This window comes from Camellia sinensis, chromosome 6, assembly GCF_055761805.1.
Source record: "Camellia sinensis isolate YWXY chromosome 6, ASM5576180v1, whole genome shotgun sequence".
Lineage (NCBI taxonomy): Eukaryota > Viridiplantae > Streptophyta > Magnoliopsida > Ericales > Theaceae > Camellia > Camellia sinensis.
The window spans coordinates 163082095-163095694 of NC_138966.1; the positions used below are offsets into that span (position 1 = coordinate 163082095).

The 13600-nt window shown below is 34.7% G+C and overlaps 1 pseudogene across 1 annotated transcript; it reads right to left on the reverse strand.

The window, feature by feature from the left end:
• Window positions 1-1257: 1257 nt before the first annotated feature.
• LOC114276104 (myosin-17-like) lies at window positions 1258-6475 on the reverse strand (annotated as a pseudogene). The gene is made up of 11 exons (XR_014333926.1): window positions 6149-6475; window positions 5730-5899; window positions 5401-5555; window positions 5101-5307; window positions 4215-4352; window positions 4056-4126; window positions 3826-3924; window positions 3691-3747; window positions 3148-3203; window positions 2953-3033; window positions 1258-1934 (listed from the first exon to the last, which is right to left on the reverse strand). The product of XR_014333926.1 is annotated as a myosin-17-like (transcript).
• Window positions 6476-13600: the final 7125 nt, after the last annotated feature.

Genomic DNA, 13600 nt, shown 5'->3' on the forward strand with positions numbered 1-13600 from the left:
ACTCATGTCATGTTGCCGCTGTTGCTACAAGTTGTTTAAGAAGCTTGAATATAACTTAACATCCCCTGTAAAGTCGGATATTTGCAAGTATGTTTCGCTTCTTGAAGGTGAAGAGGAACTTACTCAAAGTACCTTAGAGAACATTAGTAAAGTAGCGGATTGTTTCATCGTCAAGGCCAAAAAGTAGAATTCCAAAAATTTAATCGAGCTTCTTCTATGGAAATCTACAAGCGGTTTCAAATGTATATCAGACTTTCACAGCAACAAAGTTCCATCATTAGATTCTCAAGAACCTTTCAATTGTTGAGTTCTGCCATTGGTGACTCTAACTTGCATCGCCATTGCAATTTCTAACATCAATAAGGACATCGCTGATAGGTTTGTGCGCAATGTGAGCGAAAGCCTCTCGTATGTCAGACATTTTGACAAAACCATGGATGCCAAAGGGAACCTCACAAACAGTAGAGATGCAGCTGGTAAAGTGTGGTTAGGAGTCGAACTTGATGGCAAGTGGCTTGATGAAGATCTCACCAGAATTGCTCCCAAAGAAACATTTTGCTGAGAGACTTTTCAAATACTCACTGATTTTGCTCAGAAAATTGTTATAACATACAAGGCAGATATCAATGGAAGCCCCGACGAGAACCCTACCAATTGGCCCATTAACGTTATAGCAGCTAATTCCATGTACAGAATTTGCAAATCTCTAATGCTAGATGATGAAGGTAACAATGACCAGATAAATCATGATGAACTGTTCGTGAAATTATTTGACATGATCGCAAGTATGCTTCTTCTTTTTCTTTCTCTTGCCAATAATGAATTTGGAAAAGTTTACCTCATCTCCTTACATCACAAACGGGCAAATTTGTTGCATTGACTTGGATATGTCATCCACAGAAAAGGGAATGCTGCAAATAGATATTTATTTGAAAAATAAATTAGTTATGTGATGGGTCTATATTGATCAACACAAAAAAGAATCGAAAATTGTTATTTATATTTAAAAAGGCTACCTTGAATCGTCATCCAACATAAAGGAACTGCTCACAACATTGTTCGAGTCTTTTGTCATCATAACTCTCATACTTGAAATAACCTGTACCATTCAGGGTATTTCTAACATGAATTTGCAAGAAATAAGGATTACAACAAAAGCAACAAAAATAAGGAATTGAACATGGCCAGCTATGTGTCATTAGTTAAATAAGCTACGAAGCACGGGTACTCCAAAAATGGTGCCGTACACGTACCGGGTACTTACTGGGTGCGGGTACGCATATTGGTATGGCTGCATGCGTACCGGGTACGGCAAAAAGGTGTTCGATAAGTATGGTTCAATCGGGTACGGATTGGGTACGGCATGGGTACGCCTTTAGTGCGTTTCGGGTACGTCGGGGCAGAAATCAAATTTTCAGGAGAATTGAGGGGTACCGAAGCAATAGTAAGAAAAATTTCAAAAAAAGAGAGGAAGGAATATACACAAATGATGTTTGTTTTGCCCTAATCTCATCACTTCAGCAACACAGCAGTAAGAGGCGACCCAACAACAAATAGGTGACCCATCCATTCCCTTCGAAGGCCTCCAGCGACGGCGACACAAGGAGAGTTCTGGTGAGTGCTCTTCATCTTCTTCTTCTTCTTCTTCTTCTTCTTCTTCTTTGTCTACATCTTCTACCCTCGTCTTCTTCGTTTCTTCTTCTTCGTCTCATATATTTTTTGTTTTGCAGATCAGCAAGCATTTGGTTTTGTCCCTTCTTGCATCTTTTTGTCTTCCCTCTGGTGAGAAATTGGTCAGAATTTTTGGGTGCCACTGCATATCAGCAAACAGCAAGCAACTGGTTAGATTTTGTTTCTTCATCTCCTTGTTTCTTCATCTTTTTTTATTTTTGTTTTTTTTCTTGTTTCTTCTTTCTTCTTCAGAGAGGTAGAACCTGGTTAGAGAGGTAGAACCAAAAAAAAATTAGAGAGGTAGAACCAAGTTATTCAATCATATTTAGAACAAAAAAAATTAATAAATTAAAACAAAAAAAATTAATAATTAATCATACATACATAATGCTAATAATCAAAAAAATTAATTAGAACAAAGTTATTCCTCAACAGAAGAATGTTAATCAAAAAAATTAATTAGAAGTTTAAAACAAAGTTATTCCTCATCAGAATGTTAATAATCACAAATATTATTTTTAATAATCACAAATATTCATTTGCTTGCATTATGGACTGAATTGGCCTTGTTTTACCTTTGGTGTTGGTAGTTTTTCCTTTGTTTGGATTATGAACTGAATTTGCATTGTTTTTCCTTTGGTGTTGGTTATGTTGAATTGAAATATATTAATACGTGTCTTTTAGTTTTATAGTTTTCTTTTTAGTTTTGTTATTTAATTTTAATTTGCAGGTTGGATCCTTTAACCGTATTTATAAAAAATAAAAAATATCGACGTACAACAGCCGTACCTGTATCATACTTTTTTGAGATTTTGCCGTATCGGCGTACCCGCACTCGTACCTATACCATACTCGTACCTGCACTCGTGCTTAAGCCACATTTTTTCCAAACGTTTTTGTTTTTGGTAAAATTTTTCCAATTAAAATTTTTACTTATCAGGCTCATCTACTTTAGAAAGATCTAAAAAGTAAATTTTTTTTTTGTTTTTGGGCGGGGTCGGGGGCGGAATTCAAAAGAAGTCCCCTAAAGACCAAAAAAGCCACTAAAAAAAAGAAGTCAATTTTTTTGGTCTTTAGTTACCTTTTTTCAATTTACTTTTCAAGTCCTGTACCCAAGCAGAACCTAGAAATAAAAAGTTTTTGATTTTTTTTGATTTTTTTTAAAGTTCACTACAGAGGAAAAAAAGTCAACAAAAACGTTGCTAAAAAAACAATTGTCAAACCTAATCAGAAACAAGCCAAGGGATAAAACTACTCATTGTCGACCAAAACTTAACTTACATCTGAAAAGACAGTGTGCGCGCCATATTTGTCATCCCAATACATCGTACTGATCCTGTATAATTGTTGTATGCTGAGAACCTGAAGAAGCATTAAGCAGAAGTTAAATGACGAAAAAAGAGAAAATCAATAGAAAAAGAAGCAAGCTAAGATATTTTAAAAAATGACAGCTAGAAAAAGATAGGTTTCACTCACGGGGCAAAGTTCATTTGTTATTTCATTCAAGATCTTTTGGGCTTTTGATGTATGACCTGAGTTGCGAAGGAAATAAAACAGAAGATAAAGTAGCAACATATGTGATTATAACCCAAGAAGCAAGAAAACCTCTAAGAAGCTAATGCTCTGTGTTGGACACCAACACGACACGTACGGCACGCGTTGGACACTTCCAAAAATATCTTACTACTTTTAAATGTTTTATAAACTCAGACACAATTCAAACACTTTGAGAACACTTGTTTGTTACTTAGACACACATAAACATATAGCGAGTTTGCAAAAAATAACTTTAAATCTAATAATGATAAAAGAAAAACAGTGTAATTCCATACCTATTCTCCTACTTTACACTTTAAAATTTATTATTTTTTAAATAATATTCATATTTATGAGTGTGTGTCCCCATGTGTCGATGCATTGTGTCGTACATATTTTGAAAATTTCCATGTTTATGTGTCCATGTCGTGTCTATCTCATGTCACGTGTCTGTGTTTCTAAGGCCACAAAACCATATCATACCAGGAACCCAACAGCTTGTCTAATATGCTTCAGTTCATCCCAAGCTGATACCGCATACTGAACACCAAAAGACGTGGAGATAAGACATCAAAATGAGTGCACATAATAAAGTTATTACTGTTGAATAGTGCTTACCTCCTCTGTTGCATCGCCACACCACTGTTCTAATTCGGCTAACCCCGATTTTACGTACTCCCCATACTGAATGAGCAACACTCTGGTCGCAAAAGAAGACTGCAGAGAGGAACAGGAACAAAGGTTAATGAATGCTTGCAGTAAGTGACTAAAATTATTTAGTAGGTAAAATTATTAAACGGGACTGCATGTGGAAAAACAAAAATAGAAAAAGATTTTGGTAGATTTACCTGTTGAATAACTGAACATTGATAAATGAGAATATCTGAGTGAACACTTTGCGTACTAGGAAAGGGGGAACCTGTAAAGCAACAATATGTAAGAAATTAATACTATTCCTGAAAAAGTCATCTTTGTTCTTGCCAAATTATGTGAACTTCAAAACTCACGAAGTTCGCTTTCATCATCCTTGAGTAGTTGTCTAGGCTTTTTACAATACTTCGCCAATGAGCAATCAGAGCTTGTTGAGCAACAGCATGAGCGTGAGAACGCCCCTTCACTAAACTTGCACGAGACGTCCTAGGTGCCTGCTTTGAACCACATAAACACTTCAGATCCAGAGAAAGATCTTTGCCAGTATCCTACTTGATTTTCTAACCTTGGAGGATTTAGGCAACCTCACATGGCTAGCTTAACTTCTTTTAGGTTTTTTTATTTATTTATTAAAGTTACCCATATCCATGGAAACTAAACAAAGTAGCAAAAACTTGTTCTCTTAGGTCCTCAAGCACGAAAGAATTGTGACCTCACAATTTTCTTTAATCAAATCTTATCTGAAAGTTCGGGCTTTTTTTAATAATTGAAGCTAAGTCTGTCCAACCAACATGATTGGAATATGAGTGTTGAGCAATAGGCAATAAGGCATGGAGGAAGTGTGGCAAAAGTAGGAGAGATAAGGTTAGGAATAATGAATCCATGATATGGTTTTAGCAAAATGAGGGAAAATCAATTAGGATGGTCTGCTGTGAGATGGGGGAAACCAAAGACATTATACTAATGGTTTAACAGAGATTATGACCTTTAATTGAGTGGAATGGAAAAATAGGATTCATGTAGCCAACCCCAAGTAGTTGGGAAAAGGCTTAGTTGGGCAATAAGGCATGGAGGATTGGTTCTACTCCTGAGTTGAAGGATATAACAGCAAAATAGTGTATTCTACTTATTTTTAATAAAACAACTAAAATCATGAGCTGTCTTCAAAACCAGTTTATTTTCTTCCTTTTGGGGGGGCAAATGAAAGCAATCGTAGCATATATGCTTAAAATGATGACATACCTGGGTACATAATCCAAGCAATGGAGAAATCTCTTTCTTTAGACTGTCTCTAATCGTTCCATATATTTTCTCAAGGAAAGCGGTAAGCTGCTATTTAAACAGCAAAGCTGGATACTTGGCCTCAACCTGCCGCAAGTCGTCCAGTCTACCAAGTACGCGACCATTAAGAAATGAGAGCCCAACACTTAGGGGAGATGATCTTAATCCCTGGAATTAAATAATATAAACAACGATTAGAAAGAGCAAACAATCATAAACTCACTAGAAGAAGACAGCAAGAAGGTAAGCTTTTCTTCATACTTGGGACATCCTCCCAAAAAGAGAAGTCAAAGATGATCTCCGCTGCTGGGAGTCATGCTAACAGCTCCGCTAGCTTTGAGTTTGTGTTGAAGCAGCAACAATAAAGTGGATGTGTTAGATAACCAGTAGGCTAATACATCATTATTATCTTGCACCTTCAATAAAATTAGAAGTTCTTGATTTTAGCATCAAGTAGTCATTGAACTCATTTCTTAGGAGAGAGAATATTATCGAGACATAATTTACAATTCGTTCAACAGTGGCAGAAAGTGGTCAAAAAATATAAATGATGACAGTGATTGTACTTAAAAAAGAATCAAAACACCAACCTCTACGGATGAAGCAATTGTTTGAATTATATGGTCAAACACACTAGTTCTTTCAACTTCAAATGACCTCCAGTGAAGGAGGCATTTGTATATGACACAAGCAGCAATTGGCTTGCCCCAGAAAATCCCAAGTCTTGTGTAATACACTTGATTAGCATGTCCTGGTTCTCCTACACCAGTAAATCAGTTTACAGAAAGCACATTAGAAATTAAACATGATCCTTTTAGAGTCAAAATCAAGATCAAAATGGAAAACCAAATAGACAGTAGTCATGCATGATGGATCCAATTAGCTCCATTCATGCCAACGGCTATTCATTCAGAGTCAAGTCAATGCAAGGAAAAGCCTCCGATACACTTGTTAAAAAATAGAGAAGAAAAAGAAGAAGCATACCTGCGATCATGTCAAATAATTTCACGAACAGTTCATCATGATTTATCTGGTGATTGTTACCTTCATCATCCAGCAGCAGAGATTTGCAAATTCTATACATGGAATTAGCTGCTACAACGTTAATGGGCCAATTGGTAGGGTTCCCGTCAGGGCTTCCGTTGATATCTGCCTTGTATTTTATAACAATTTTCTGAGCAAAATCAGCGAGTATTTGAAAAGTCTCTCTGCAAGATGTTTGTTTGGGAGCTATTCTGGTGAGATCTTCATCAAGCCACTTGCCATCAAGTTCGACTCCTAACCACACTTTATCAGTTGCATCTCTACTGTATGTGAGGTTCCCTTTGGTATCCATGGTTTCGTCAACATGTCTGACATACGAGAGGCCATCGCTCACGCTGTGCACAAGCCTGTCAACGATGTCCTTGATTTTAGAAATTGCAATGGCAATGCAAGTTAGAGTCACCAATGGCAGAGCTCAGCAATTGGCAAGTTCTTGAGAATCTAATGATGGAGCTTTGTCGTTGTGAAAGTCTGATATACATTTGAAGCCGCTTGTAGATTTCTGTAGAAGAAGCTCGATTAAATTTTTGGGCTTCTGTTTTTTGGCCTTGACGATGAAACAATCCGCTGCATTACTAATGTTCTCTAAGGTACTTTGAGTAAGTTCCTCTTCACCTTCAAGAAGCAAAAAAGACTTGCAAATATCCGACTTCACAGGGGATGTTGAGTTATATTCAAGCTTCTTAAACAACTTGTAGCAATAGTGGTAACATGACATGAGCGGGCGAACGAAAAAAAAGGGCATGCGAAGAGTTAATTTGCTTGTTACCACAATCATAACCTGAACCATTATACACAAGTTCAAAACTAGATTTTTGGTAAACTGGACAAGTTTTCTCAATTTCAGACCACAGATTTGAAGAACTATGGAGCTCTTCTTCCATTCTTCCAACCTCTTAATCCAATAACTCTCTGGTTTGAGTTCAGTTTTGAAGCCTTTGGTACTTTCCTTGGAGCATTTGAATTTTATGGCAGTGAACCATCTACATATACCGGACCAATAATCCCCACACCCATTGTAGCAGTCTGAATTACAAAAATAACAGTTGTTGACCCCGCATAATCTAATTCCCAGATTGTAGCAATATCCCGCACTTGGAACTCCACTTGTGCTAAAATTAGAGCAGTCATAAGACAGATCACCGCTGAAGCGGCACAGGTCACAGAACATGCCATCACAAACTGTGGGCTCCCAGTTTCTGCCATCATCCTGTTGTTCAAATTTTAAAATTAAATAAATAGATTTATTAAGAAGTCAAATTATATATATACTAAGAACACATGCTAATAATTACAACTAAATTTCAACAGAAATACACAAAACAATAAACGGGTAAAGAGACGAAACCAAAGCCTGCACGGAAGCAGTTTCCTTAAAACAGATTTCGCCGCCTCACTGGTCGAGTGCTTGAGGAATCCCGGCGTCTGTCTCCCAGGATACGACGGTCAAAACCAACTACGGCAGAAGCACTCTCTGTCTAGCTTAGCGAACAAAACAGTGGCAGTACTCTCTCACTGTAGGAACTTTCAGGCAAACTGACTTGTGAAATGCAAGTAAAAAATTTCTGTGTTTGAGACTTGACAGGAAAGTCTCAATTTATACATGTATAGGGGAGAGAGGAAGAGCCTCCAGCCTTTATGGCTGTTCATAATGCACCATTAACCTCTGCAATAAAGGCGGGAGTTACAAACCCCATTAATGCAAGAGTTACAAACCCCATTAATGCTCTATTAAACTCTGTAATAAATGCAGGAGTTACAAACTTCATTACCTTTTTTTCCATGAAGCTAACTTCATGAGGTAATTTCTCATTCAAATCTCAATGGTTTTTGGTCATTCTATCTGTGGTGTAAAGATCTCAATGCAAAGTATCTAGACCCACTTGGACCCAACACAATAGATGGTTGGGACCCACTTTAATATTTAATTAAAGTCACCAAAAAACCATTTTTTCCAACACATCCAATACTTGTTGACATTTTCCTTCATTTTTTCTATTGTAATTTTCTTTCCATTTTGTTTTCCTAATGCCTTTTTTTTTTTGTGCGTATTTCACTATACTCCAATTCTAGATATTTTTTAGTGGTAGCAATAGTAACCGCTGAGAAAATTGATATTACAAACAACAGAAGCATGAAAATATCAACCAGAACGTGTTCTACTTGTATTTCTCTAGAAATTATAAAACTGCTTAATTGGACGCAGACATTGACAATTACGGTGATTGTAAGAATACCCAAGGTTGTTATGTTGGTGAAGATATCTTTGTCATTCATGAGGCCTAAAGATGACATAAAATTACCTATTACAATACACATCATGACCGTGCTACTAAGTTTTGCAAGTTGATCACTTCCTCGTACATTTTGCTACTCAAATCCAATGGCATCTTCGTTGCTACACTTAACAATATTAGCATAGCGGCATTGATAGTGACAAATTTGCATGGAAATCAAAGTTTTTTGTTTTGAAACGCAGAAAGCGTTGGTCACAATTGCTAAGAAGCAAATTAGAGATGTCGCCATAACATACAATCCAATGCATGGCATTGGTAAGAAATTTGGTTTTTCCAAAATTCTTTCTAGGTTTCCCATGGTAGTTATACCGAAGTGAGTTGCAGAAAAAAATGATATTGTTTTAGTGTAATTTGCAATATATTACACTATATAATAAGGGAGAGCTGCCCTTTAAGCCTTTGTTTGGGATATGAGTTAGCTTTTGGTTTTTTGATTATTTTAGCCTGGGGCTAAAAAGTCTCATTTGGGATAGACTTTTTGACTTTTTTTACTTTTGTGAGAAAAAAAATGAAATGATTATGATTTGGATGTAACATTTTGTCATATTTGGTTAAAACAGCCAATTTTGCCCTATATGCTAAATTAGCCCAAATGAGCATGCCAAATGGAGCTTATATAGTAACTTTGAGTTTGTTTGCCATGTCCTAAATAAATTATTTAGGTCACATCATTTTTTTTAATCCTTTTTTTACATTCTATTATAAAACATTAAAAAATATATTTATTTAAATCATCCCAACGCAACCTGTTTATCGACTCCCTTTCGTGGAGAGGTGAGTGTCACGTCTCCCCCACTTCTTTTACGAGTAATTATTCAGCAATTCTAGAGTATAGACATGTGATATTTCATAGTATTATGATTGATGAAAAAAATAGGCAGATGAAGTATTGTATTAAGTAATTGAGCTAAAAGCTAACTTTTAACTCATTTTGAGTTATATCACCTCTTATATTTTTTATACATAAAAAAACAAAAAATTTAAAAATAAACTTTTAACTAACTTTTTAAATCCTCCTATAAGAGGATAAAATAAATTATAATTGATTAAGATTCCAGACACGTATCATAATAGTTTATAATTTCCCCTTCTTCGCCCCCACATATTTTTCTCCCTATCTTTATTCTCATAGTAGTGTTTCTCTCTGAGGAGATAAGAGTTTATTCCTCTGCAGAGCTACACTACAGTAACTGTTTTTGGACACCTATCTGTCAAATCAACGGCCATCTACTTTACTACAACTAAAAACTCATACTTATAGTTTTCAATAGTCAACAAAGTTATTCAATTGGTGATTAATTTTTAATGATTCCAATCACTTTAAACTAATTGCAGTGAGATCAATTTTTGTAAATTAATTTACTAAAAAGATATATTTAAAAAATAATTGGGACAATTAAAAAAAAAAAAACCCCAAGACTTTATTCTTATAACAAAATAAATTCCGACTTTTTAATTTTATCAATTTAAATCATAATATTTTGATTAGTTTTAACTTAAACTATTTGTCTATTTTTATTATATAAATTCAATGAAAAATGAGTATATTAGTTATTAAACTCAATGTAGATATATATAAAATGTCTACAATACTTTTTATTTATTTGTTGAGTTTTATGATTAAAATACCTATTATTTTATTGATTTTACTTAACGAAAATAGACAGATAGCTTAAATTGAAAATAAATAAAAAATTTAGGATGTAAATTGATAAAACTAAAAATATAGAAATCATTTTATTACAAAATTCAAAATCTGAGTTTTTTTTTTTTAATTTTTCTAAAATAATTTGAATAAGCTTTTTAATTAGTGAGGTCAATTTCGAAATAAAACTTAAATTCTAATATTTTGATTAGTTTTTAATTTAAATCATTTATCTATTTTCGTTAATTAAAATTAAAAAAATAATATTTTAATCATTAAACTCAATGTAAATATATATAAAATGTTTGAAATATCATTTTTTATTGAGTGTTATGATTAAAAGACCTATGATTTTATTGATTTTACTTAACGAAAATAGACAAATAATTTAAATAAAAAACAAATAAAAAATTTAATATTTAAATTGATAAAAATAAAAATATAGGATTTATTTTATTATAACCTTTTTTTTTATTGTAATTTCTCCAAAATAATTTTAATAGGCTTTTAATTAGGGAGGTCAATTCAACCCGCAACAATCCATGGACCATGTGGTGTGGGCCATGACAATACGCTAGCCCTAGCTTTAAATGAAAAAAATAATTTAAAAGAAAAAAAGGGTAAATTACACTTACTTCTCTGAGGTTTACTATAATTGCAAATATGTTTCCTATAGTTTTAATAATTATACTGACTCCTTTGTTTTCCAAAATAATACCAAGATTATGCTCTCTCATTAAACGGGCTCAAACGATGTTAACTTGCTTGTGGAAATTACCATAGTACCCTTCAATCACATTGAAGATAAAAATAAACTTAACCTTCCCATTCTTGTTTCATAGCTTTCATGAATCAGATACAAGAAAGGGAAAGGAAAGAAAGAGCCAAAACATAATGAAAAAAGGTTTGTATTTCCTTATTCACTTTGTTCATTACTTGTAGTGAATAAAAAACAAATCATTATATGCTTATAATTATCAATATAAAAAAATACAAAAGTCAATTGATAAAATTTTAACTCCCAACTAATGTAAATTCTCAAAATCAAAAAAAAAAAAAAATGTGCTTTCAAATATTTTTCTTTTCAAAGGTTAATGATGATTTTATTTAAAATACAATTTGTATTTTTTTTTAGTGAATCAAATATGAAAATAAACATTATGATGGAATAATCACTTTATTTCATTGTGATAGGCATGGCCTGGGGGGCCCAACCCATGGCCCAAGAGGGCCCAACCCATGGTTGTCTTGAGTTGCCCAAATAGTCCCTTGGTTAAAGCCCAACAGATGAAGCTGAATAGCAGGCCTAGTGGGGAACCTGCACTGGTCCAGGCCTAGTGGCATTTGAATATATGTTAGGTAGAGAGTTAGCCACGTAGCAGATAAAGATCCTGTAGAGTTATTGAACCCACACATCAGGCATGGCCTGAGAAGGCCCAACCCATGACCCAAGAGGGCCTAACCCACGGTTGTCTTGAGTTGCCCAAATAGTCATTTGGTTAAAGCCTAAAAGATGAAGCCTAACAGCAGGCCTAGTGGGGAACCTGCACTGGTCCAGGCCCAATGGCATTTGAACATGTGTCAGGTAGAGAGTTAGCCACGTGTCAAACAAAGATCATGTAGAATTATTGAACCCACACATCAGGTATTAAATGAGGTTGTAATGCAACAAAACCTCTCGCTCAAGGGCATGGTGAAACCACCGTGGCCGTCATCAAATAGACTATAGGCTTTCGGCTAATGAGACAGCTCGAATGGACAAGGAAATGATTAGTAAGAGATATAAAGAAGTTTCTGAAGAATGTTTGGTAACAAGTATCTCTCTCTCTCTCTCTCTCTCTCTCTCTCAACTCCTAACTTTCTCTTTAAGTTATTATTAGCTGATCACTTTTCCATCTAACTTGATCGTCGGAGAGTCTACGGGAAGGAACCACCCCATTTCGGAACCTTTCCACTGGACTTGTTGCAGGTTTCGCTATGAGGACAAAGGTCAGTTGGCCCGTGGGCAGTGGCAGAGTCAGGAAATTAAGTTAAAGGGAACACTTATTAATTATAATTTTTTATTTAAAAAAAAAATCATGAGCAACATTAAGATAATAATAATTTTATGAGATAAATTTAAACATAAAAAATTACATATTTATTATTAATAAGAACAAATCAAAATTCTATAATAGTGTGGAATAGCTCGGTGTGGGATGGTGATGTAAGTTTGCAATTTTAGCACAAAAAATTATTAATCAAAATTCCTAATTTTAAAAAATAAAAACACATCATTTATATCACAAATTATTATAAAATCTATTTAATTTTTATTTGACAGAAAAACATTAAAGAGATGACATTGCTTATAAATGATATGTTTTGAATGAAAATTATTAAACAGTTTTATATGGCATTGCTTACGTGATGCTCAAAGTATAGAAAATCACAAATCACAATAAGTGGTATGTCAACTACTTGAAAATAATGAGTTTATTATATTCAATCTATAATATTTTTCGCTACACTATTGATTTAAACTACTATATAAATAATACCACATAGTATTCCCAAAGTATCAAATAATTACTTGTGGTGAACAATACAATAAACCCTTAGCCAAAGAATATGTTAAGAAAAAAAGAGAATACATTTTATACATGACAATAATAAAAAAATTAAAAAAAAGTCTTCAAAACTAAAGGGGACACGTGACCCCCCTGGCCCTTTTGTGCCTTTGCCCCTACCCGCGGAGTACTTGGATTCATCTTTTTTTTTTGAACGGCAAAGAAAAAGACTTCATTGATGAAAATGTAGTACGAGGTACAAAACAAATTACACCAATAAAGAGAAAAAGAGGTGGGGTGCAGGAGCATCACAATGAGTTAAAACATCCCAACGAGGTTGGCACGAAAATAACCCATCCAATTATTTGCAAGCACCCCTAAGTTGGTGAGGAACCAACAAAAGGAACAGACCAAACCAGTAAAACAGATCAATACACCAGCAAAACAGATCAGCTTGCATACTCAGATCAATACACCAGCAGCAATTAGAACAAAAACACCAGCAGCCATTAGGACAGATCAGAACAGATCACAGCAGCCATTAGAGCAGATCACTTGCAGCCATCAGAGCAGATCAGAAACTTGCATACTCAGCCTAAGGATTGAACACCAGCAGCTTGCATACTCAGATCAAAACAACCCAGCAGGTGACATAACACCAGCAGCAACCTTTAAATTAGAACAGGTCTTGCGTACTCTTTCTCTATCAAATCAGATCAGTATACACCCAGCATCACAAAGCAACACAACACACAGCATCACAAAGAATAGTAGCCCATATCAATTCGCACCCTTCCACCATAGAGCAACCATTTGACAGTAGCAGATCCACTTGAACAGCAGCTCCAACTCTAACAGATAGAGTAGATAAATAGCAGATAAGAGCAGCCCATATCAATTCATACCTGTACGGGGAAGAAATAATT